A 27625-nucleotide genomic window follows, 5' to 3' on the forward strand; every position below is an offset into this window, starting at 1 on the left:
TGCTAACTAAGCCTTCATCAACAGTACGCTTTAGGCACGCTACGCTAACCATTTAGCTATACAGTGGTTGTTTGTTTGACTGATAAATTGCTACTTCTATTCATTCTTACCAACTATATTTATTCAGTGTTGCGCCATCTGTTGCAAATCACTGATAAGCTGGATTTGTTTATTGTCAATTACTTTGTTTGACATTCCCAAGTGCTCTTGGTTCATTAACAATTGCTTTTGTGTTTATCGGTCTATTGCTAAATTATTCAAGGTTCGATTCGAACTCAAGGCCAGAACAATAATTTTTTTCTAATGATAATTGCTGCTATTTTTTTATTTTTCTATAATTAAAAAATTGTATTTTGTTTTCGAAATAGTAAGTAGAAAATTTTTCAGACAACCTGCCATAGCTGCGCAGATAGATCCACTTCGAAGGGTGCTAAGCCTTCATCATTAGTACGCTTTAGGCACGCTGCGCTAAGCATTTAGCTATACAGCGGCGGTTTGTTTGACTGATAAATTGCTACTTCTATTCATTCTTACCAACTATATGTATTCAGTGTTGCGCCATCTGTTGCAAATCACTGATAATGCTGGATGTGATTATTGTCAATTACTTAATTTGACTCTCCCAAGTGCTCTTGGTTCGTTAACAATCTTTTTTTGTTTTTGTCGGCCTATTGATAAATGATTCAAGGTTCGATTCGAGCTCAAGGCCAGAACAATCATTTTTTTCTAATGATAATTATTGTTATTTTTTAATTTTTTTAAATTGTATCTTGTTTTCGGAGTAGTAAATAGAAAATTTTTCAGAAAACCTGCCATAACTGCGCAGATAGCTCCATTTCGAAGGGTGCTAAGCGTTCATAATCAGTATGCTCTAGGCACGCTGCGGTAACCATTTAGCTATACAGCGGCGGTTTGTTTGACTGATAAATTTCTACTGCTATTCCTTCTTACCAACTGTATTTATTCAGTGTTGCGCCATATGTTGCAAATCACTGATAATGCTGGATTTGTTTGATTTTGTCTGACATTCCCAAGTGCTCTTGGTCCTTTAACAATTGGTTTTTTTCTTATCGGCCTATTGATAAATGATTCAAGGTTCTATTCGAGCTCAAGCCAGAACAATAATTTTTTTCTAATTATAATTATTGTTATTTTTTATTTTTCTATGACAGAAAAATTGTATTTTGTTTTCGGAATAGTAAGTAGAAAAATTTCCAGACAACCTGCCATAGCTGCGCAGATAGCTCCATATCGAAGGGTGCCAACTAAGCCTTCATCATCAGTACGCCTAAGGCACGCTGAGCTAGCCATTTAGCTATACAGCGGTGGTTTGTTTGACTGATAAATTGCTACTTCTATTCTTTCTTGCCAACTATTTAATCAGCGTTGCTCCATGTGTTGCAAATCACTAATAATGCTGGATTTGTTTTTGTCCATTACTTTGCTTCACGTTCCCAAGTGCTCTTGCTTTATTAAAAATTGTTTTTGTTTTGATCGGCCTATTGATATATGATTCAAGGTTCGAATCGAGCTCAAAGCCAGAACAATAATTTTTTCTAATGATAATAATTGTTATTTTTTTAATTTTTCTATATTTGAAAAATTGTATTTTGTTTTTGGAATATTAAGTAGAATTTTTTTCAGACAACCTGCCATATCTGCGCAGATAGGACCATTTCGAAGGGTGCTCAGCCTTCATCATCAGTACGCTTTAGGCACGCTGCGCTAACCATTTAGCTATACAGCGGTGGTTTGTTTGACTGATAAATTGCTACTTATATTCCTTCTTTCCAACTATTTAATCAGCGTTGCGCCATCTGTTGCAAATCATTGATAATGCTGGATTTCTTTTTGTCAATTACTTTGCTTCACATTCCCAAGTGGTCTTGGTTAATTAACAATTGTTTTTGTTTTGATCGGCCTATTCATAAATGATTCAAGGTTCGATTCGTGCTCAAGGCCAGAACAATAATTTTTTCTAATGATAATTATTGTTATTTTTTTAATTTTTCTATAATTGAAAAATTGTATTTTGTTTTCGGAATAGTAAGTAGAAAAGTTTCCAGACAACCTGCCATAACTGCGCAGATAGATCCATATCGAAGGGTGCTAACTAAGCCTTCATCATCAGTACGCCTAACGCACGCTTAGCTAACCATTTAGCTATACAGCGGTGGTTTTTTTTGACTGATAAATTGCTACTTCTATTCTTTCTTGCCAACTATTTAATCAGCATTGCGCCATGTGTTGCAAATCACTAATAATGCTGGATTTGTTTTTGTCCATTACTTTGCTTCACGTTCCCAAGTGCTCTTGGTCTATTAAAAATTGTTTTTGTTTTGATCGGCCTATTGATAAATGATTCAAGGTTCGAATTGTAATTTTTTTAATTTTTCTATAATTGAAAAATTGTATTTTGTTTTTGGAATATTAAGTAGAAATTTTTTCAGACAACCTGTCATAGCTGCGCAGATAGGACCATTTCGAAGGGTGCTAAGCCTTCATCATCAGTACGCTTTAGGCACGCTGCGCTAACCATTTAGCTATACAGTGGTGGTTTGTTTGACTGATAAATTGCTACTTATATTCCTTCTTGCCAACTATTTAATCAGCGTTGCGCCATCTGTTGCAAATCACTGATAATGCTGGATTTGTTTTCGTCAATTACTTTGCTTCACACTCGCAAGTGCTCTTGGTTAATTAACAATTGTTTTTGTTTTGATCGGCCTATTGATAAATGATTCAAGGTTCGATTCGGGCTCAAGGCCAGAACGATAATTTTTTCTAATGATAATTATTGTTATTTTTTTAATTTTTCTATAATTGAAAAATTGTATTTTGTTTTCGGAATAGTAAGTAGAAATTTTTTCAGAGAACTTGCCATAGCTGCGCAGATAGGACCATTTCGAAGCCTTCATCATCAGTACGCTTTAGGCACGCTGCGCTATCCATTTAGCTATACAGCGGTGGTTTGTTTGACTGATAAATTGCTACATCTATTCCTTCTTGCCAACTATATTTATACAGTGTTGCACCATCTGTTGCAAATCACTGATAATGCTGGATTTGTTAATTGTCAATTACATTGTTTGACATTCCCAAGTGGTCTTGGTTCATTAACAATTGTTTTTGTTTTTATCGGCCTATTGATAAATTATTCAAGGTTCGATTCCAGCTCAAGGCCAGAACTATAATTTTTTCTAATGATAATAATTGTTCTTTTTTTAATTTTTCTATAAATGAAAATTTGTATTTTGTTTTTGGAATATTAAGTAGACATTTTTTCAGACAACCTGCCACAGCTGCGCAGATAGAACCATTTCGAAGGGTGCTAAGCCTTCATCATCACCATTTAGCTATACAGCGGTGGTTTGTTTGACTGATAAATTGCTACTTATATTCCTTCTTGCCAACTATTTAATGAGCGTTGCGCCATCTGTTTCAAATCACTGATAATGCTGGATTTGTTTTTGTCAATTACTTTGCTTCACATTCCCAAGTGCTCTTGTTTTTGTTTTATCGGCCAATTGATAAATTATTAAAGGTTAAATAGCGGCCACCGTGGTGTGATGGTAGCGTGCTCCGCCTATCACACCGTATGCCCTGGGTTCAACTCCCGGGCAAAGCAACATCAAAAAATTTTAGAAATAAGGTTTTTCAATTAGAAGAAAGTTTTTCTAAGCGGGGTCGCCCCTCGGCAGTGTTTGGCAAGCGCTCCGGGTGTATTTCTGCCATGAAAAGCTCTCAGTGAAAACTCATCTGCCTTGCAGATGCCGTTCGGAGTCGGCATAAAACATGTAGGTCCCGTCCGGCCAATTTGTAGGGAAAATCAAGAGGAGCACGATGCAAATTGGAAGAGAAGCTCGGCCTTAGATCTCTTCGGAGGTTATCGCGCCTTACATATATTTTTTTTTTAAATAGAAAATTTTTCAGAAAACCTGCCATAACTGCGGAGATAGCTCCATTTCGAAGGGTGCTAAGCGTTCATAATCAGTATGCTCTAGGCACGCTGCGGTAACCATTTAGCTATACAGCGGCGGTTTGTTTGACTGATAAATTTCTACTGCTATTCCTTCTTACCAACTGTATTTATTCAGTGTTGCGCCATATGTTGCAAATCACTGATAATGCTGGATTTGTTTGATTTTGTCTGACATTCCCAAGTGCTCTTGGTTCATTAACAATTGGTTTTTTTCTTATCGGCCTATTGATAAATGATTCAAGGTTCTATTCGAGCTCAAGCCAGAACAATAATTTTTTTCTAATTATAATTATTGTTATTTTTTATTTTTCTATGACAGAAAAATTGTATTTTGTTTTCGGAATAGTAAGTAGAAAAATTTCCAGACAACCTGCCATAGCTGCGCAGATAGCTCCATATCGAAGGGTGTTAACTAAGCCTTCATCATCAGTACGCCTAAGGCACGCTGAGCTAGCCATTTAGCTATACAGCGGTGGTTTGTTTGACTGATAAATTGCTACTTCTATTCTTTCTTGCCAACTATTTAATCAGCGTTGCTCCATGTGTTGCAAATCACTAATAATGCTGGATTTGTTTTTGTCCATTACTTTGCTTCACGTTCCCAAGTGCTCTTGGTTCATTAACAATTGCTTTTGTGTTTATCGGTCTATTGCTAAATTATTCAAGGTTCGATTCGAACTCAAGGCCAGAACAATAATTATTTTCTAATGATAATTGCTGCTATTTTTTTATTTTTCTATAATTAAAAAATTGTATTTTGTTTTCGAAATCGTAAGTAGAAAATTTTTCAGACAATGTTTAGGCCACAGGCCTAAATATATCTCCCCCCCCTCGTAACATAACTTTCTTTGTTTTATTTTCTTCGTTACTACCACCCGCATATTCTTGTGATATACACACAGGCATGTGTGAGTGGTAGTACGTATGTATCTTAGACGTTTACCGCTGTGAGCCCGTGGTACGGCAACTTTGTTGCCGGGAAACCCAACGAAGTGGCTGTGTCGTGGGTTCATCGGCTCATGTGGAAAAGAGTCTCGTCCTCTTTTAATCCAGCAGCCAGCAAAGGAACACATAATCGCCCGTTCACGTAAGTTCAACTTTTCAAAATTATAATCAGATATATGTCATTTTCCACAACATTTGTTAAACCTTTTCTTAACACTTGTTGTATTTATATAAATAAAAGCACTTTGTGAATTCTTTTTATTAATACGAAATCCTTTTGGTGTTTTTATTTTCTTCCTTTTTTTCGCCTTAACCTAATCTTTAACAAATACGTGGGTGCGCGCCGTTGCCACCACGCATTTGTTCATGGTCCTTACCACGCCGGTAAGAAGAGCCAATTAACTATAGCTACAGTCCACTCCACTCCCTAGGCAATTAATAGGAAGCAGATCCACCAAACACACATTTACAATCGTGATAATAATCTTCAGCAATTGGCACACACAAACAGATTTGAGCGACATCCAACCTCCAAACAACATCAACAACACCAACAATCCACAAAAAGTCAATCTACTAATCCGGATCAGCAATTTATTGAAAGGTACGTGGTTTAAAAATATTCCGTGCTAGGTAGGGTTTTCTTTAATTTCACATTTAATAAAATTTCACAAATAAAAATAACAAATTACAGAGTGATTATATCAAACAGTGCAAGTGATTTTTTTTCCGTGAAGTGAGAAGTTTAACTTTGTGCAAAAATAGAAAAAGGCGCTTAACGCAGTTATTTAAAGTTTGTGCAACACGCCTTGTGACTATCCGGAACAATCCCCCACCAGCGGTAAGATTTTCCGGACACAGCTCGAGGTAGCACAACGCTGCTCTAAAAGGTTAACATAACCTCAAAGATTTGCGTCACTTTTCTATTTTCACCTCTGCAGGATTTATCTGAAAAAATTCATTTAATCCACTGCCCAAACATTCGATTTGTTAAGGTTACTTATTCAGAAACCTGTAAATTTATTTACGCGCACATTTAATTAAATACAATTTTCTTCCACATAAAAATCACTTGCACTTATTTACACGGGCATTACTGCAATTTATTTTGTTGTTTCAGTGCAAAGTGCACTTATTTTTGAAACTACACACATATTGTTGTTGTTGTTTGGGTGGCCAATAGCCTCATTCCTTGCACAATTATTTGAAATATTGAAAAATTATTATTCTCATTTGCGGCAATACACAAATCAGTTTTTACTGATCTAATTTTGTGATACAAAAGTTCACAGTCCTTGGTTAAATTACCAAAAAGTCCATAACGAACGTTCATACATTTCTTTATTTTTTCACTAACACCACTTTCTTCACTAGCCATTGCTTATTGGCTTACACAAGTCATTGGCACATCTGCATTAGAGCATTCTTTGAATAATTACGTGGGTGCGCGCCGTTGCCACCACGAAAATTGCACATTCTTTAAATTAATTCCTAGCTTTCTCGCAAGCTTCGGGGCCACTTCCTCGAGAGATCTCTCTCAAACACAGTCCTTCGTTTCAGTTCATTTTCACTCAATACTCTCTGCAAAGGCAATTAATCAATTAATATTTCAATAAATTTTCATATAATGGATACCTATACACGCCAAGCAGATGCAGTGACGGAGTATGAAAATGACTTCAACGACATGTCACCTTCACAACACAGTAAACACTCCCTAATATACCAAAGGGATGAGTTAAAAACTCTGTGGGAAGCTACGAAGGTGACATACGAAAAGCTCTTAGGTTCATCAGAGCTTGATTCAAAGGACTTATCGGCTATCAAGAAGAAGCATAAGATGTGCTATTTCAGCTTCCTAAAGTGTCAGGCGGCAATAGCTGAGCTTTTGGAAAATTTTGAAAAGAAAGATAAGAAAGTAGATGTCTCAGATAATATGGAATATCATGTGCGCCTGCCAGCATGTGATACGGATATTTTCAAAGGTGACTATATTTCATGGCCGTCCTTTAGGGACATGTTCACTGCCATATATATTAACAATAGTAAACTCCATGCAGTGCAAAAACTATACTATTTGAGGCAAAAAACTCAAGGGGAGGCCAAAGAGATAGTGGAACGGTGTTCCTTAACAACAGACGGTTTCGATACAGCGTGGAAAAATTTATGTGACCGATACGAAAACAAACGTATCTTGGTCAATGCCTAATTAAAAATTATTTTCAGTTTAAAAGCAGTTGAGAGCGAATGCGGTAGCTCCATTAAAAAACTGCAACGTGAAATAACAATTGTATCTCAGCGCTTCAATGTCACAAGATTGACATATCAAACTGGGATGCAATTCTAACATATTTGTGCTCCACAAAACTGCCAGAAACCACACTGGCTCTATGGGAACAAACCATAGAAAATAAAACAGAAATTTCAAAATGGGCAGATATGGATAAATTCTTATCCAGCAGATTCCAAACGTTGGAAACTGTGGTAGATATAAGAGGGGATACGGTTTCAAAACCCTCTAAGCCACATGCTTCTCGTTCCTCGGCAGATACATCGTCGAAACGATTAGGGTCCTACCAGGCAAGTGCAACAACAGCCAAACCTACGTGTAAGATGTGCAAAAGTCCTGCACATCGAATTTCAAAGTGTGAAAAGTTCTTACGTTTAACACCCAATAAACGGTTTGAACAAATTAAGAGCAGCCGTGGGTGTATAAACTGCCTTTCTGCTGGCCATTCGGTGACAAGGTGCACCAGCCAAATGAACTGTGCCACATGTCATTTAAGACATCATACGCTGCTTCATATTTCGAATCAGCCAAAACCAACAAATACTTCCGACACTATCGGAGCATCTACCTCACGGGAAGCTCAAATACGACGCAATGCTGAAAGAGAAAACGCTCCGATTAATAATGTGAACTCATGTTTCGCAAACACAAATAAAGGGGTATTACTAGGGACAGCTCAGGTCAAGATTCATTTTAATGGTGTTGACTATTCGGCGAGAGCCCTAATAGACTCGGGATCTGAATGTTCATTCATTACCGAGAAACTAAAGCGCAGAATTAATCTGCCATCCAAACACCTGCATGCCCAAGTTTCGGGCATCAATAATACAATGTCTGCACAAGTAAAAGAAGCGTGCAACATACAACTGCGGTCACCAACCGACCCATTAATCGAGATCAATACGATCATGCTGGTTTTACCACAACTGACAGGGAATCTTCCAACTTGCCGAATAAATGCAATGACTAGGCAAGCATTCCCTGACTTAGTACTGGCTGACAAACGATTCTTTGTCAATGAGCCAGTCGATCTAATTCTGGGCGGAGACATATACCCCCAAATTATGTTAGGCGGCATTAGGAAAGATGTGCTAAACACATTAATAGCACAGGAAACGGTGTTCGGCTGGATTCTGACAGGCCGGACAGATACGGTTGATACAAATAAGACCCTAGTTTCATATTTCAATGAGGTCACTTTAGATAAACAATTGGCGGCCTTTTGGGAGATAGAGGAAATTCCAAAGAAGAGGAGTATCAATAAAGATGATACTTACTACGAAAAGCTATACAAATCCACAACAGTTCGGAACAACGATGGCAAATACGTAGTCTCCTTGCCCTTTAGGAAAGAATTTAGCCTAGGCCCCTCATTAAGAAGTGCGTGTTCTCAATTCTATCGCAACGAGACACGACTTGCGAAAAACCCAGTCCTTCAAACGGAATACAATAGAGTTGTATCCGAATATGAAACCTTAGGGCACATGAAACAAATAGGCAATATTTCGCCAGACTCAAATGACTGTTACTTCCTACCTCACCATGCTGTTATAAAGGAGGGAAGTACAACGAAAAAAGTCAGAGTCGTATTTAATGCATCTTGTCCTACCACTAATGGCAAAAGTCTTAACGATGCCTTATATCCAGGTCCGATTCTTCAATCCGACCTGACAATTCTTATACTACGTTGGCGGCTGTTCAAATACGTATTTAACAGCGACATAGAGAAAATGTATCGCCAAATATGGGTCAATGAAGACCAAACAAAATATCAGCGAATCATATTTCGCAAATGCCCCAAAAACCCAATTAACATTTATCAATTGAAAACGGTAACCTTTGGGGTTAATTGTGCTCCGTGTCTTGCGATTCGAACGCTGCACCAACTAGCTGATGACGTGGAGACATCGCATCCAATGGCAGCAGATATACTGCGAAATTGCATGTACGTTGATGACGTACTCGCCGGTGGACACAGCATCGAAATTGCAATCAAGGCAAGGGACGAAATATCATTGGCATTGCAATCGGCAGGTTTCCCGTTGCGAAAATGGACGTCCAACTGCAAGAAAATCCTACAGGGTATACCGAAGCAACACCTATTAAGCGAGGATTTTCTTGAGTTTGCAGACACCAGCATGGTAAAAGCACTCGGTATCAGGTGGAACGCCCATTTCGACTACTTTTACTTCACAGCGAAACCCTTTGACAATAACCACGCCGTAACAAAAAGGTCAATACTTTCTGCGATCGCAAAACTTTTCGATTCTCTTGGCTGGCTGGCACCAGTCGTAATTGTAGCCAAAATAATAATGCAAAATATTTGGTTGGAAGGGACAGGCTGGGATGAAGATGTGTCTGAAACTGCTCTACATCGGTGGCAATCATTCATGACGGACTACGAAAAGATCAACGATATACGCATACCGCGATGGGTTCACTACACATTGAAGGACAATGTCGAAATACATGGATTCAGCGATGCCTCGGAAAAAGCATATGCCGCCACTGTTTTCCTGAGGGTACAAACAAAGGATCAAGTCTTCACCAACCTGTTGATGGCCAAAACGAGAGTAGCCCCGGTCAAAACCATATCATTGCCACGACTGGAACTCTGCGGCGCAGTCCTACTTGCAGAAATTATAGAGTCGGCCATAGAAAATATGCAACTTTCAAACATTAAAGTAACCCTTTGGACAGATTCGACTATAGTACTGGCATGGATCCGAAAACCACCATGTTCGTGGTCAACGTTCGTGGCACATCGAATAACTAAAATCATGGATAAAGTAGGAGACAAAGTATGGCGGCACGTAGACTCCGCGTCAAATCCTGCAGATTTGGCGAGCAGAGGCCTCTACGCTTCGGACCTAATCAACAATTCTTTGTGGTGGCAGGGACCTTCTTGGTTACAAGAAGACAACGAAAATTGGCCAACACAAGAAGAAGATTACAATACGAATATGGAGGAAAAGAGGGTGAAAGTTCATACAACTTCGGTCAAAAATAACTTTGATATTCTAGATAGGTTTTCCGATTTACCAAGGGCCTTGCGGGTTATATCCTATATTCTTCGGTTTTTCCAGAATACGCACCCAAAAACTAAATCCTCCTTCAAAAGGGATTCTCATTCGATCGCTCCTGACGAAATAGAAAAAACAACGCGAAGATTGATAACAATATGCCAGAGGTAACATTATCAAGAAGAGTACGCAAACTTGAAGTCAGGAAACCTAATAAATGGGAAGAGTGAGATTTTACCCCTGAACCCATATATAGATGAAGAAGGCATCATTCGAACTGGGGGGCGGACTGGGGCATCGAAAGACATGTCCCATAATGAAAGTCATCCCATTATTCTTCCTTATACTTGCAGGTTATCCAGACTTATAGTCCAATCCTCTCATGAGACCACCCTGCATGGAGGGAACCAGCTGATGCTACGTCATATCCGCACTCAGTACTGGATCCCACGCGTTAAAGTCATGATAAGGTCGGTTATCCACAACTGTAAAGTCTGCACTATTTACAGGAAGCGGACGCAAACGCAACTTATGGGGATCCTTCCGAAAGAGCGCACCACCTTTACTAGGGCCTTCACTAACACTGGGGTAGATTTCGCAGGACCATTCGATATAAAATCCTACCGGGGGAGGGGATGTCGAATTTCGAAAGGATACGTTTGCCTGTTTGTCTGCTTTTCGACGAAAGCCATCCATCTAGAAGCGACAAACGATCTTAGTACCGGGTCCTTCCTAGCTGCCTTCGCCAGATTCGTATCCAGACGAGGCTGTCCGAAAAACGTTTACTCCGACAATGGTACTAACTTTGTCGGAGCTTCTCGATCTTTACGATCCGAGTTTAAAGCATTTCTGCGTGAAGCAAGGGACGGAACGTTGACTAAATATAGCCATCACATTATAGAATGGCATTTTATACCGCCAAGCGCTCCTCACATGGGAGGTTTGTGGGAAGCGGGGGTAAAAAGTTTTAAGACCCACTTTAAAAAGATCGCGTCCGATCATAAATATACTCTCGAAGAGTTTACAACCCTCTTATGTCGAATTGAGGCCTGCCTCAACTCGAGACCTCTAAGTCCCTCATCCAACGACCCTTCCGACCTGGAGCCGCTTACTCCAGGCCATTTTCTCGTAGGTGGGCATCTTTTAGCTCCACCTGAACTCGACTGTAGTGAAAACCCTGCCTCCATTGTAAACCGATGGCAAAAGATGAAAGCCCTTCATCAGACCTTTTGCAAAAGATGGAAATCGGAATATCTCACCGAGATCCAGAAAAGGTATAAATGGAAACATCCACAATCCAACTTAAAACCCGGGGACCTAGTCGTCATCAAGGAGGATAACCTACAACCGAACGAGTGGAAAATGGGGAGAGTCGTCAACACACATCCAGGTTCCGATAACCGTGTACGTGTTGTTGACGTCAATACAATTAAGGGACAAATTAGCAGACCAATCGCGAAACTGGTACTACTTCCGCCCAACGACAATCAAAATGAACTTTAATAGTCCACATTCCTCCATCCCAAATAACCCCGCTCTCGTTCCCCGGAACGAGGCCAACATACCCTAACGCAGATTCACTATCTGCCACAGAATCCGAAATTAAATTAGCAGTTAAATCATCAAAGAAATTTATTCATATCGTCACCAGAATAATCAGCGACTCAAAAAAAATATTCAAATATAAAGTGGAAAATTAAGAAAATGAGAGAATAAACCGCCCAATATTCCACTTCCTCAAACCCTAGAAATTCCACTGCGAATTCTCCTAACAATATCCACCTTCTGTTTTCCTATCATATCCCACTTTAAGAATGAACTGGAAAGGTAAATTTCAATATATATGAGATTCCTCGTTAAAATCTGAAAACTCAAAGGGTTTGCATAAAATTCCAGATAAATAGCTCGAAACTATCGAATTTCTCACGGGAATGATTACAAATAAATTAACATGTCCTCTTGTCAAAGAAACATTAGCTTAAATAACGAACATTCGTCAACAGCCCCAAAAAGTATTACATTTTTTTTCCCAACATTTTACCCCAGACAGCATTCTTTGAAAATTGTAATCAAAACAAAAACGAACCATGGTGTATGATTACAAACAATCAAAAGCTGCCAGAGCGAACTGTCATCGAACGTGTCGGTAACTCGGACACACTCATACCATCAGAGACGAATCAAAAACTTATTACTTTTGCAATTGAATCTCTATTCCGTAAATACATCACACCCAGAATTTATCATAACACCTTTAATAACATACATTCTTTCCGATTATCTACATCTACGACATGTAAAACGTGCGCAACGTAAGGTATGTGCCACAATATTTGCACATCTAATACCTACTAAAGTATGTGAACCACAAACATTCACACAAGTCTTTACAGATCTGGCAGACGAGTTACCTGATCTATTAGTGGATGTGCCTAATTTGTGGGCGTATGTCTTTGAATTTATTGGTCCTACTACCACCCTCCAGTGAGGGTGAGTGAGACTTATAACTCCCACCAGTTATAACAAACCCCCTTAAATAAAATTAACCCCGCTCTCGTTCACCCCGAACGAGACCAACGGAATCCTAATGCAGATCCGATATCTGCCACAGAACATAAAGGCCCTCGGCCTATTATATTTCAAATTGTCAACCCGAATTCACTTGCTCCCCCGAGCGAGGACACCAGAGCCCTAACGCAGACCCACATCTACCACAGATTGCATATGCATTCGGCCAAGGCACGTGGACAACAGAACCCAACAACTAAGTGCAACTGATGCACTGTCGCGACATCCATATACATACAAATATTCACGTATATTTGAAACACAGTTCCTCTAATGGTCACCTCACACAGCACTACACATTAAGCGCATGAGAGGAGGTACCCATTGTTTCACAAAAAATAGCTACTCTTTTTAAGGGTCATTCAGTCTCAGAACTTTAGTCGCATCTGCAAGGAATTCCCTAAGCAAGAGTTCTAGAAATTGGATTTTAAAGGGTTAAAAAAAAAAAAAAAAAAGGAATTCTTAAAGCAATTTCCAAGAAGGACAACTCATTTAAAGATTTTAGTTTGCAATTTTGGCTGCATTTATTTTAAAAATAATAAAAGTTTGGTAAATGTCTACTAAAATCAAATTCACTATGACTACATAGTGTCTACATATCTTTTCCAAAGTAGGTACACTTGAATGTACTAAAATTCGTATTTTTAAGAGTGCCTCTCACCAATTTAAGTATAAAAAATATATCAGTAGGCATATTCTATTGACTAATAATTCTTAATTAAGAAAAAATCTATCATAACAATAATAATGATAAAAAATTATTGTTAGGCCTTGAGCTCGATTCGAACCCGCGATCTTGAAAATTGTTTTTATTCGCTATGCTTCGCAACTTATCTGATTAAAATTTATCCTCTCTACTCACCAATTGAATATAGTGCCCCTCAGGTCCACACTGAACTTTCTGTTTTTCAAGTTTATCAGTATAATTCCTTTGAACATTACTATAGTATTAGCATTGTTACATATTAAATAGTTGTGCACAGCAATGTGCATTTTTCGATATAACATGCATTTTAAATTGCCTGAGGTAATAATTCAAAACATACAACTGTACACAACTGTCGAAGTGGTATGATACAAATATGTTTAACTTAAAGCTTATTAAAACCTTCACTAAAAAACGGCGCTTAGGCGAACGATTGTTTCATGTTGCTTCCCTAGTCCACTATCACTACATCTCTGTTTGCAACCAAATCCTTGCAGATATTTCTGTTTATCGAAAAAAAAATTAAAACGTAATCAATTGAAAACCGAAAATTAAGTGAAACTTGTTGCTGAAGAACTAAAACAAATTCATTTTTTAGTCGAAGTTGCGCTTAGGCAATTGCTCCTATTGCCCTTTGGCAACTACCAACACAGAAACGAAAAATGCGTCTCGCAGTCGGTGCCGCGGTAGAAGGTTTTGTGCTGTCGCTCCTGGCTGGGCATTTAGCTGCTGAGGAATCCAGCGCTGTGGAAACGGAGATTCATACCCGTTCTAAGCGTAGTAACGATCACCTACCTGGTGGTATAAGCAAACTTGAAAGTAAAGATGCCGAAGAACGTCTGCAAGCTTCACTCGATAAATTAGCGGCTGGTGAGGGTCCAAATTACAGAATTTCGAAAATTTACTCAGCTACTACGCAAGTCGTTTCGGGCAGTTTAACTAAAATTGATGCTGAGCTCATTGATGAGACTGATGCTAAGGAACGTTGGAACATCAAAATCTGGTCACAGCCATGGCTGCCTAATGGCATTGAAGTCACTTTCAAGTGTCCCACTAAGGAATTGGTAAAACGTCGTCATAGTCGGCAAAAGTGAACATTTATTTAGTAAATTCCAAAGAAAATATAATCGTCAATATCACACTGTATTGGAACATCAAATGCGTTTGAGAATTTTCAAACAAAATTTGCAAACCATAAAAGAGTTGAATCGTAATGAGATGGGTAGCGCCAAATATGGCATAACCGAATTTGCTGATCTTACTAGCACCGAATATAAACAATGCACCGGTTTATTGCCACGTCCACAGGGTGCAGTAAGCAAAAATATGCCTGCCGTCATTCCTACTGTAGCGCTGCCAAAGGAATTTGATTGGCGTGAGAAAGGTGTAATCTCAAAGGTGAAAAATCAAGGCGTTTGCGGTTCGTGTTGGGCTTTCAGTGTTACAGGCAACGTAGAGGGTTTGCATGCGGTAAAGACTGGTAAATTGGAGGAATATTCTGAGCAGGAATTGCTTGATTGTGATACCACTGATTCTGCAACCACTACTGGACCAACTAGTGATACACTATTCGCCTCATACCCAAATCATAACGTTGTACATGTTGTTCACAATCTTTAGCGCCACGCAAAATATAAGGTGTATGAAAAGCGACTAATACTATGGAATATACTAACAATTAAACTTACCACAAAAATAGAAGCGTACATACGCATTTACATATATGTATACTATCGGTTGATTCATCAATTCAAGTCGAATAATTAATTCTGTATTCGCCACCTTTTCGACTTCACTTCGCAACACAATTTTTCCATGCTAGGCCACCACAGAATATACTTATGATCACATAGACGATAAAGCGCTACTACTATATAAACGCACAACTTCTTCCAGAACATTTGTCGTGCCAAATTGCATGAAACCATACGGAATGCACCGGAATTATTGCTTAGGTTTTCAGTTTTATTTACGAGTAATTCCAATCGTTCACCCCGACCTCGGAGACTGTGTTGTTTGTAATGCACCTAAGATGATACGACTCTCACATATATAATGCATCAAGTCTTCACTATGTGAATAGGTCAACTTGTGATTCAAAGTGACTTACACATTCGGCATATTTAGCCAACACTGTGTTAGCTCACGATGCTACACTTTGCAGGATAGGTATTTTGTGATGTTCCTTCAAAGCGTAGTTTAAACGATGGTAAATGAAAACTCCAACATAAACTTCGCCACTCTATGCACAAATGGGAGCAGAAAATATCGTGGAAAGCATGTTTGCAAATTAAAATAATATAGCGTTGTAATTGTACGTCGTCCGTAATTTTATTTTTCTTGGTATTTTATCGTTGTCTCGCGACTGAAATTTTAAGTTCAGAATATTACATTTTACTTCATTTTTGGAAATTAAAATGCAACTGCAAATCTTTGCGGACAACCATATCAAATGTGTTGTTTTTGTTAAACGAATTTCATATTAAGTTACCTGGAAAAGAAGAGAAAATTTGATTAATAAAAAGATTACAAACACGAGCTTCCATACTCACCACCGCGTGTAAAATCAATGACATTTTTTTTCCATTCAGGAAATGAAAAAGTGTAGCAAATGTCAAATTTTTACACTTCATTTCTGACTGTGAATGCATGGCAATGCCGACATTAGGCCTCATGTGCGCTACACGGGCTACACGCCACACATGTCGCGCATTACATATCTCGATCAATCATTCATTTGGTCGAGATTTAAAATACTTAATTCCACGAATCTCAACATTATCGACCATACACGTCGAAAATAATGTTGAATGGTGGAAGTGCAACGCTGTAATACCTTTTCAGTCAGGTTTCTAACCGTTCCGTGTGGTGGCAGGCCACTTGTTGTGAAAACAAAGTTCACCACAAATCAAAATAAATCTTTAGGACTACTTCGGCGACAGCTACCGACATAAAATAAATTATAAAATCCCTACAAAATTTGTTCACAAAACCCAATCACGCCCATGCAAGTGTGACTAGGAATATAACCTATGACCTGGTAAAATGACTAGTCGAATGACGTGGAGTGACGAGAGCGTTTTTGCAGGGATGTACTAGAGGCGCTAAAGCACCAGCCACATCGTATGGATGCGTGCCAAATCCGTTTTTTCTTCGTATTTACTTATGGCCCTTAATTTTTATTTCAATAAAATGTTTTTTCTTGCGAAAATATATGAGAGATAATATTTTTTTTTGGCTTACGCCACCCAAACAACATTCCGCCAACCTCAATTTGGGTATGATCAATGATATCAATATTCTTTCAGATCATGACCCGCTACCAAACTTTACTGGCCAAGTCAGAGGGAGGCGCAACGCGTTTCGACGTCGCTTGCCAGCTCTGCGGCAGGGACCATAGTCTACGAATCTGTCCCGAATATCGGAAAAAATCTCCAGAAGAGAGGTTGCGGGCAGTGCTTTTATATAAGTACTGTCCGAACTGTCTGTCACCCTTCCACCGGGTAAACAAGTGTAGCAGCAAGTATCGCTGCAAGAGGTGCCAAGAGAGGCACCACACCACGCTTCATTTAGATGAGCGTCGGCCGGTATGCGACGAGACAGCCACAAATGGCGACGACAACACGTCCGACGACGCGTTGTCAATCAACCTATCGGGAACCGCTAAATCCTGGGCTCAGAAGGTGGAGGAGGAAGAAATGGAGGAGAGAGCAAAGGCGGAGGAAGAAATAAGTAAAACGGTGACAACAAGACCGTCAACGGTCAACCATGGGATGCGCAGTTTCCGGCCGCTGTTACAGCATGAAAGAAGCGCGGCGAAAGCAAACAAACGTCGAAACGAACGAAACAACTGGCGGCACCGCGACATTGGACTCCAAGGAGGCCCGACCAAGTCATCCAAACGCGGCAGACAGCAGCGGCGAGATAAATCGACGCCATACCATTCTGACGCCCAAAATATGCAAGCACTATCGCGTGGTACACCGGAAGGCTTCCGAACCGGCCGGCTGCTCCCAGCCACTCCAGCGCCCATCATGCGGTCTTTCGTGCCCATTGCGCCGACGGCCATCGTACGCGTCGAATCGCGTGGGCACCTACACTTGGTACGTGCGATCATTGATCCCTGCGCCGCCAGCACCATCGTCGATGCAGAGCTGGTACGCGATTTGCAGTTAGAGCGCCAAGGACCAGGGCAATGTACCCTTATTCTGCGCGGCAAGTTCGGGTCAACGACTCGTGTCACTACCCAAGCCGCCGTGGTCAACGGCCACTATCGGTTGAGTCCGCCATCCAATGTGGATGCAAAGGTTGCCGTTCCATTTGAATTTATGCGGCTTGCAGATCCGCAGTTCTACCGCTCATCGCCAGTTCGTCTTACACTCGGCGCTGATCTATACGCCGAACTGATGGTGAGCGGAACGCCAGCAACAACAGTTGGCGGTCTCCTGACCCAACCGACCGTATTCGGGCTGGTAGTCTCAGGAGCCTGCCAAAAATAGGAGCGTTTCATTAGAACTAAGTAATTACAGCACGGAATTTAAAACCACGTACGTGTATTTAATAACATCTTTTCTTTTTCTTCTCAGGACAACGAGACACGAAGTCCATCGTGCGACATGCAGTGCTTGCAGTCCGCATCTGCACATCGACATAACGGCTTACTGGACGTGCGATCGCGTGTCATTCCTTTTTTTTCCTTTTCATTTTTTTTTTTTCTTTGTTGCTTACGGCAAGGGGGCCGGTATGTTTAGGCCACAGGCCTAAATATATCTCCCCCCCCTCGTAACATAACTTTCTTTGTTTTATTTTCTTCGTTACTACCACCCGCATATTCTTGTGATATACACACAGGCATGTGTGAGTGGTAGTACGTATGTATCTTAGACGTTTACCGCTGTGAGCCCGTGGTACGGCAACTTTGTTGCCGGGAAACCCAACGAAGTGGCTGTGTCGTGGGTTCATCGGCTCATGTGGAAAAGAGTCTCGTCCTCTTTTAATCCAGCAGCCAGCAAAGGAACACGTAATCGCCCGTTCACGTAAGTTCAACTTTTCAAAATTATAATCAGATATATGTCATTTTCCACAACATTTGTTAAACCTTTTCTTAACACTTGTTGTATTTATATAAATAAAAGCACTTTGTGAATTCTTTTTATTAATACGAAATCCTTTTGGTGTTTTTATTTTCTTCCTTTTTTTCGCCTTAACCTAATCTTTAACAAATACGTGGGTGCGCGCCGTTGCCACCACGCATTTGTTCATTCTTGGTTACAAGAAGACAACGAAAATTGGCCAACACAAGAAGAAGATTACAATACGAATATGGAGGAAAAGAGGGTGAAAGTTCATACAACTTCGGTCAAAAATAACTTTGATATTCTAGATAGGTTTTCCGATTTACCAAGGGCCTTGCGGGTTATATCCTATATTCTTCGGTTTTTCCAGAATACGCACCCAAAAACTAAATCCTCCTTCAAAAGGGATTCTCATTCGATCGCTCCTGACGAAATAGAAAAAACAACGCGAAGATTGATAACAATATGCCAGAGGCAACATTATCAAGAAGAGTACGCAAACTTGAAGTCAGGAAACCTAATAAATGGGAAGAGTGAGATTTTACCCCTGAACCCATATATAGATGAAGAAGGCATCATTCGAACTGGGGGGCGGACTATGTTTAGGCCACAGGCCTAAATATATCCCCCCCCCCCCCCCCCCCCCCCCCTCGTAACATAACTTTCTTTGTTTTATTTTCTTCGTTACTACCACCCGCATATTCTTGTGATATACACACAGGCATGTGTGAGTGGTAGTACGTATGTATCTTAGACGTTTACCGCTGGGAGCCCGTGGTACGGCAACTTTGTTGCCGGGAAACCCAACGAAGTAGCTGTGTCGTGGGTTCATCGGCTCATGTGGAAAAGAGTCTCGTCCTCTTCTAATCCAGCAGCCAGCAAAGGAACACGTAATCGCCCGTTCACGTAAGTTCAACTTTTCAAAATTATAATCAGATATATGTCATTTTCCACAACATTTGTTAAACCTTTTCTTAACACTTGTTGTATTTATATAAATAAAAGCACTTTGTGAATTCTTTTTATTAATACGAAATCCTTTTGGTGTTTTTATTTTCTTCCTTTTTTTCGCCTTAACCTAATCTTTAACAAATACGTGGGTGCGCGCCGTTGCCACCACGCATTTGTTCAGACAACCTGCCATAGCTGCGCAGATAGATCCATTTCGAAGGGTGCTAAGCCTTCATCATTAGTACGCTTTAGGCACGCTGCGCTGAGCATTTAGCTATACAGCGGCGGTTTGTTTGACTGATAAATTGCTACTTCTATTCATTCTTACCAACTATATGTATTCAGTGTTGCGCCATCTGTTGCAAATCACTGAGAATGCTGGATGTGATTATTGTCAATTACTTAATTTGACTCTCCCAAGTGCTCTTGGTTTGTTAACAATCTTTTTTTGTTTTTGTCGACCTATTGATAAATGATTCAAGGTTCGATTCGAGCTCAAGGCCAGAACAATCATTTTTTTCTAATGATAATTATTGTTATTTTTTAATTTTTCTATAATTGAAAAATTGTATCTTGTTTTCGGAGTAGTAAATAGAAAATTTTTCAGAAAACCTGCCATAACTGCGCAGATAGCTCCATTTCGAAGGGTGCTAAGCGTTCATAATCAGTATGCTCTAGGCACGTTGCGGTAACCATTTAGCTATACAGCGGCGGTTTGTTTGACTGATAAATTTCTACTGCTATTCCTTCTTACCAACTGTATTTATTCAGTGTTGCGCCATATGTTGCAAATCACTGATAATGCTGGATTTGTTTGATTTTGTCTGACATTCCCAAGTGCTCTAGGTTCACTAACAATTGGTTTTTTTCTTATCGGCCTATTGATAAATGATTCAAGGTTCTATTCGAGCTCACGCCAGAACAATAATTTTTTTCTAATTATAATTATTGTTATTTTTTATTTTTCTATGACAGAAAAATTGTATTTTGTTTTCGGAATAGTAAGTAGAAAAATTTCCAGACAACCTGCCATAGCTGCGCAGATAGCTCCGTATCGAAGGGTGCTAACTAAGCCTTCATCATCAGTACGCCTAAGGCACGCTGAGCTAGCCATTTAGCTATACAGCGGTGGTTTGTTTGACTGATAAATTGCTACTTCTATTCTTTCTTGCCAACTATTTAATCAGCGTTGCTCCATGTGTTGCAAATCACTAATCATGCTGGATTTGTTTTTGTCCATTACTTTGCTTCACGTTCCCAAGTGCTCTTGCTTTATTAAAAATTGTTTCTGTTTTGATCGGCCTATTGATATATGATTCAAGGTTCGAATCGAGCTCAAAGCCAGAACAATAATTTTTTCTAATGATAATAATTGTTATTTTTTTAATTTTTCTATATTTGAAAAATTGTATTTTGTTTTTGGAATATTAAGTAGAATTTTTTTCAGACAACCTGCCATATCTGCGCAGATAGGACCATTTCGAAGGGTGCTCAGCCTTCATCATCAGTACGCTTTAGGCACGCTGCGCTAACCATTTAGCTATACAGCGGAGGTTTGTTTGACTGATAAATTGCTACTTCTATTCCTTCTTGACAACTATATTTATACAGTGTTGCACCATCTGTTGCAAATCACTGATAATGCCGGATTTGTTAATTTTCAATTACATTGTTTGACGTTCTAAAGTGGTCTTGGTTGATTAACAATTGTTTTTGTTTTTATCGGCCTATTGATACATCATTCAAGGTTCGATTCGAGCTCAAGGCCAGAACTATAATTTTTTTCTAATGATAATTATTGTATTTTTTTAATTATTCTATAATTGAAAAATTTTATTTTATTTTCGAAATAGTAAGTAGAAAAATTTTCAGACAACCTGCCATAGCTGCGCAATGATAAATGATTCAAGGTTCGAATTGTAATTTTTTTAATTTTTCTATAATTGAAAAACTGTATTTTGTTTTTGGAATATTAAGTAGAAATTTTTTCAGACAACCTGCCATAGCTGCGCAGATAGGACCATTTCGAAGGGTGCTAAGCCTTCATCATCAGTACGCTTTAGGCACGCTGCGCTAACCATTTAGCTATACACTGGTGGTTTGTTTGACTGATAAATTGCTACTTATATTCCTTCTTGCCAACTATTTAATCAGCGTTGCGCCATCTGTTGCAAATCACTGATAATGCTGGATTTGTTTTCGTCAATTACTTTGCTTCACACTCGCAAGTGCTCTTGGTTAATTAACAATTGTTTTTGTTTTGATCGGCCTATTGATAAATGATTCAAGGTTCGATTCGGGCTCAAGGCCAGAACGATAATTTTTTCTAATGATAATTATTGTTATTTTTTTAATTTTTCTATAATTGAAAAATTTTATTTTGTTTTCGGAATAGTAAGTAGAAATTTTTTCAGAGAACTTGCCATAGCTGCGCAGATAGGACCATTTCGAAGCCTTCATCATCAGTACGCTTTAGGCACGCTGCGCTTACCATTTAGCTATACAGTGGTGGTTTGTTTGACTGATAAATTGCTACTTCTATTCCTTCTTGCCAACTATATTTATACAGTGTTGCACCATCTGTTGCAAATCACCGATAATGCTGGATTTGTTAATTGTCAATTACATTGTTTGACATTCCCAAGTGCTCTTGGTTCATTAACAATTGTTTTTGTTTTTATCGGCCTATTGATAAATCATTCAAGGTTCAATTCGAGCTCAGGGCCAGAACTATAATTTTTTTCTAATGATAATTATTGTTATTTTTTAATTATTCTATAATTGAAAAATTATATTTTATTTTCGAAATAGTAAGTAGAAATTTTTTCAGACAACCTGCCATAGCTGCGCAGATAGATCCATTTCGAAGGGTGCTAAGCCTTCATCATCAATACGCTTTAACCGCGCTGCCCTAGCTATTTAGCTCTACACTCGTGGTTTGTTTGACTGATAAATTGTTATTTCTATTCCTTCTTACCAACTTTATTTATTCAGTGTTGCGCCATCTGTTGCAAATCATTGATAATGCTGGATTTGTTTATTGTGAATTACTTTGTTGACATTCCAAGTGCTCCTGGTTTATTAACAATTGTTTTTGTTTTTATCGGCCTATTGATAAATGATTCAAGGTTCGATTCGGGCTCAAGGCCAGAACAATAATTTTTTCTAATGATAATTATTTTTATTTTTTTAATATTTGAATAATTGAAAAATTGTATTTTATGATTTAATAATCGGGGATTGCCCATATTGCTTTTTCAAATGAATGAAAACATTTATTTAAAGCAATTTTTTAATTTTATAATTTATTTAATAATTTGGGAAAAATTTAAACAACATACAAACAGACAAAATTGGTTAATTCGTTGTAGTTCTATGAATAGAACGAAAACAGCAACAAAAAAACCAAAGTTTCTTTGAAAACCGCCGTACCAAGCATAGCTTTAACACATAATTGCATACGAAGTATGCAATGTGTAAAAGATTAAAATATGCAAAAAGAAGGCAATTGGAAAGAACTTTACAACAGGCATGACGTAGCTGAATGCGTTTACAACCATTTCAACTATCGTAGGAGTGCGAGTTCGACTCCCACTCCCGGGAGAAAAGGCTTTGAAGAGATTTACAAGGTATAATCGAAACAGCTGTCGCCTTGTCCGTCCAGATGTCAAGTTGTTTAAATTTTTCCCAAATTATTAAAAAAATTGTATTTTGTTTTTGGAATAGTAAGTAGAAAAGTTTTCAGACAACATGCCATAGCTGCGCAGAGCACTTGGGAATGTCAAACAAAGTAATTGACAAAAATAAATCCAGCAGTATCAGTGATTTGCAGCAGATGGCGCAACGCTGATTAAATAGTTGGTAAGAAGGAATAGAAGTAGCAATTGATCAATCAAACAAACCACCGCTGCATAGCTAAATGGTTAGCACAGCTTTTCTAAAGCGTACTGATGATGAAGGCTTAGCACCCTTCGAAATCTACTTACTATTCCGAAAACAAAATACAATTTTTCAAATGTAGAAAAACTAAAAAATTACAATAATTATCACTAGAAAAAAATTATAGTTCTGGCCTTGAGCTCGAATCGAGCCTTAATTAATTTCGTTCATTTTAAAAAGCGATCTGAGAAGAGTGCCAAGAAATCTACATACCAAATTTCATTAAGATATCTCAAAGTTTCCTCAAGTTATCGGGTTTACAGACAGACCTACGGACATGCCTTAATTAATTTATTTTTCACCATGATAATTTTGATATATGGAAGTCGAAATTTGACTCAATTAGTTTATACCAGCGGTCATCATTTAATGAAATAATTATTGGCGCCACTTCACACGTATTATTATTCTCTTAGCGAAAAGGTATTTTGCAAACAAACGCTCATGCGCAGAATGTTTTCATGGTTTAATGTTAACAATTTTTTTTTTAATTTTTCCTTAGACCTAATCAATAAAGTAGTATTTGTATGGCATATAAAGTGGGGTCTGAGGCCAGACCTCATGGCATTGATGTATAAGGTAGTTATTCGACAAATTCTGACATATGGGGCACTCGTATGGTGGAAGGCGGTAGAGGTGAAATACATTATTAACATGCTAGGGAAAGTTCAACGATCTGCTTGCGGAGCGATCACGAAAGCAATTAGATCGTGCCCCTCGGAAGCTTTAAACGTGATATGCAATGTCCCATCTCTTTATCAAGGAAACCGCATCTCAAGGGGCCCTAAGGCTTCGGGAGTTGGGCCTTTGGAGGGCGCGTACATACGGGCACGGCCGCATCCTGCTCAATATCAACGACTCCCGCATCACGTCAAAAACGGACTACATATGTCCAAGGGTAGTCTTCGACACAAACTACACAATTCTCTCCCCCACAGGGAACGATTTCAAAGATGGGGGAGCACTCAGAGATTCGACATCTCGGTTTTCACGGACCGTTCTAAAATGGCTTGCAGAGTGGGAGCGGGAGTATTTGCGACTGTCCCGTCCACGTCTTTATGTATACGGCTGCCCGACTCGGCAAGCGTGTTTCAAGCTGAGATTTTCGCTACCCAAGAGGCTTGTAAAGCGTTAATGGATATCAATAGTAACGGTAACAGTGTAGCTATTTTCTGCGATAGCCAGGCAGCTCTTGGGGTCCTCGGGTCAGCGACGATAACATCAAACCTCGTTGGGCAGTGTAGGGACAGCGCCATGATTCTGGCGAGCCGGCAGATAGTTACTCTGACATGGGTGCCGGGGCATCGAAACATACAGGGTAACGATATGGCGGATGACAGGCACGGCGTTGAGTGGCTCTTGAAGTCTCAGGAGTGAAGGAGGTGCTTGTACCCCAGGGATAGCAACTCCCAGGACTGGTTGAGCGAAGCCAACAATAGCTGGAAACGGTTGCCGTCCTTTAGAGTTTCCATTATATAACGAAAAACGATCTCTATATGTCCTTAAGATGAACAGAAGGGATATATCCAGAGTAGTTGCGGTGCTCATGGGGAATTGGACAATTGCAGTACATGCGGCACGGATGGGACTGGAACACAATTCCTCCTGTCGCAGCTGCAAGCGTCCGGAAGCGGAGGAAACGGTTGAGCATCTGCTGCTTTAATGCACACCATAGAAGAAGAATAAAGTTTTTTGGAAAGCCCTTTTCGAAAGCCTCCCAGAACTCAAAGATGTTAGGCCGGGAGAGATTCTAAAATTTATAAACTCCACGAGATGGATATAGGGGGACGGGTTTCCCTGAGGCCCTTAACAAATTCTTACTAGTCTGCTCACAACACCCCTTCATTGGTTAGCTCACGAGTTGTGGTATCAAAACGGCGCATGAGCCCTAATTGGAGTCAATTGGGACTCGGCACTCCAACCAACCAACCATGGCATATTTACGAATTACTTTTTGTGTGTTAACAAACATGCGTGTATACGTCGTACGTCATTGATTTCTCATCAACAACTATACCATTACTAATAATATGATTTTAGTTTTACTCACACAGCCACAGTTTTGATTTTGGGACCCCTGGTTTATACCGTTACGGAATACCGTTATGCGAAAAAAATTAATATAATCTGTGAGCTCTGCTCACCTGAGTATAATTAGAGCAGCGTTGGTTTCGTAGGGTTGGTTTTTTATTCCATATCACATAAAAAAAATAAATAAAAAAATAATAATAAATAAAATATTCCATATCACATACGTTTGGAAAATATCGACCAAATTGTAGACCATGATGTTTTTGGAACGTTTTTCCTTCATCCTTTGTGAAATAAGGGAAAATCGCTTTATAGCAAAATGAACCTAAGGTCACCCTGGAATGTGTTGCATAACATGGGTATCAAATGAACCGTATTAAAGAGTACTTTAAAAGGGACTGTGCCATAGTTCTATAGGTGGACGCCTTTTCGAGATATCGCCATAAAGGTGGGCCAGGGGTGACTCTAGAATTTGTTTGTACGATATGGGTACCAAATGAAAGGTGTTAGTGAGTATTTTAAAAGGGAATGGGCCTTAGTTCTATAGGTGGACGCCTTTTAGAGATATCGCCATAAAGGTGGACCAGGGGTGACTCTAGAATGCGTTTGTACAATATGGGTATCAAACGAAAGGTGTTAATGAGTATTTTAAAAGGGAGTGGGCCTTAGTTCTATAGGTGGACGCCTTTTCGAGATATCGCCATAAAGGGGGACCAGGGGTGACTCTATAATGTGTTGGTACGATATGGGTTTCAAATTAAAGGTATTAATGAGGGTCTTAAAAGGGAGTGGCCTTTAGTTGTATATGTGAAGGCGTTTTCGAGATATCGACCAAAATGTGGACCAGGGTGACCCAGGACATCATCTGTCGTGTACCGCTAATTTATTTATATATGTAATACCACGAACAGTATTCCTGCTATGGTTCCAAAGGCTTTTGATTTCGCCCTGCAGAACTTTTGCATTTTCTTCTACTTAACATGGTACCTAGGTGTCATACCCATTTAAAAATTTTTTTTCTAAACTTATATTTTGCGTCAAACAAACCAATCCAATCACCATGTTTCATCCCTTTTTCCATTTTTGGTATAGAATTATGGCATTTTTTCATTTTTCGAAATTTTCGATATCGAAAAAGTGGGCGTGGTCATAGTCGGATTTCGCCCATTTGTAATACCAAGATAAAGTGAGTTCAGATAAGTACGTGAACTAAGTTTAGTAATGATTATCGATTTTTTCTGAAGTTATCATGTTAACGGCCGAGCGGAAGAGCAGACGGTCGACCGTGTATAAAAGTGGGCGTGGCTTCAACCGATTTCACAGAAGACAGTTATCGTCATAGAAGCCATGCCCTTACCAAATTTCACAAGGATTGGTCAATTATTGTTCGACTAATGGCGTTAAAAGTATTCTAGACAAATTGAATGAAAACGGGCGGAGCCACGCCCATTTTGAAATTTTTTTTTTTTGTATTTTGTTGCACCATATCACTACTGAAGTTGAATGTTCACAATTTACTTACATATATACTGTAAAGATATTGAATTTTTTGTTAAAATTGACTTTTAAAATTTTTTAAGTGGGCGTGTTCGTCATCTGATTTTGCTAATTTTTATTCAGAACACTTTTAGTAACAGGAGGAACGTTCCTGCCACGCCGGCGAAAATCCTTGGGCTGAACCCTCCTAGAGGATGCCGGCTGGTAATAGTCACTACAGAAACCCCGCTGGGGGAGTGCTAGATAATTTCAGGAATCATTGCCATTAGTGCCTTAGCTCCTTAATAGCACTGGCATATGGAAGTTGCTCTTGAACGTGGTCTCAAGGTGGGGGGGGGGGGGGGGGGGGGGCTATTGCGGGTGGTGCACAAAGGCTTCAGGCGGCGCCAGACCCTTGTTCATCGCGCACAACTTTGGGGGCGGCAACTGGACCTGCTGCCTCTGTAGCCCTCTCGGTAGGAAGTTTGCTACCGGGAGAGCTGCTAGCATGCCCTTGCCTCCAGCTATGTCGACGGCGTACACCCAAAGGAAGGATAGGTCACCTCCCTCACATATGCGCAGTAGGCATAGGCAGGTGGCTATACGCATCCTGAAAAGGTTGGTAAACGTCCCTAACTT

General features: G+C 39.5%; 1 pseudogene; it reads left to right on the forward strand.

Annotated features, from left to right (window-relative positions):
- The first annotated feature begins 14014 nt into the window (after positions 1-14014).
- On the forward strand, positions 14015-15134 carry LOC137239099 (cathepsin F-like; annotated as a pseudogene).
- Positions 15135-27625: the final 12491 nt, after the last annotated feature.

The sequence above is a fragment of the Eurosta solidaginis genome, chromosome 1 (assembly GCF_040869045.1).
Source record: "Eurosta solidaginis isolate ZX-2024a chromosome 1, ASM4086904v1, whole genome shotgun sequence".
Lineage (NCBI taxonomy): Eukaryota > Metazoa > Arthropoda > Insecta > Diptera > Tephritidae > Eurosta > Eurosta solidaginis.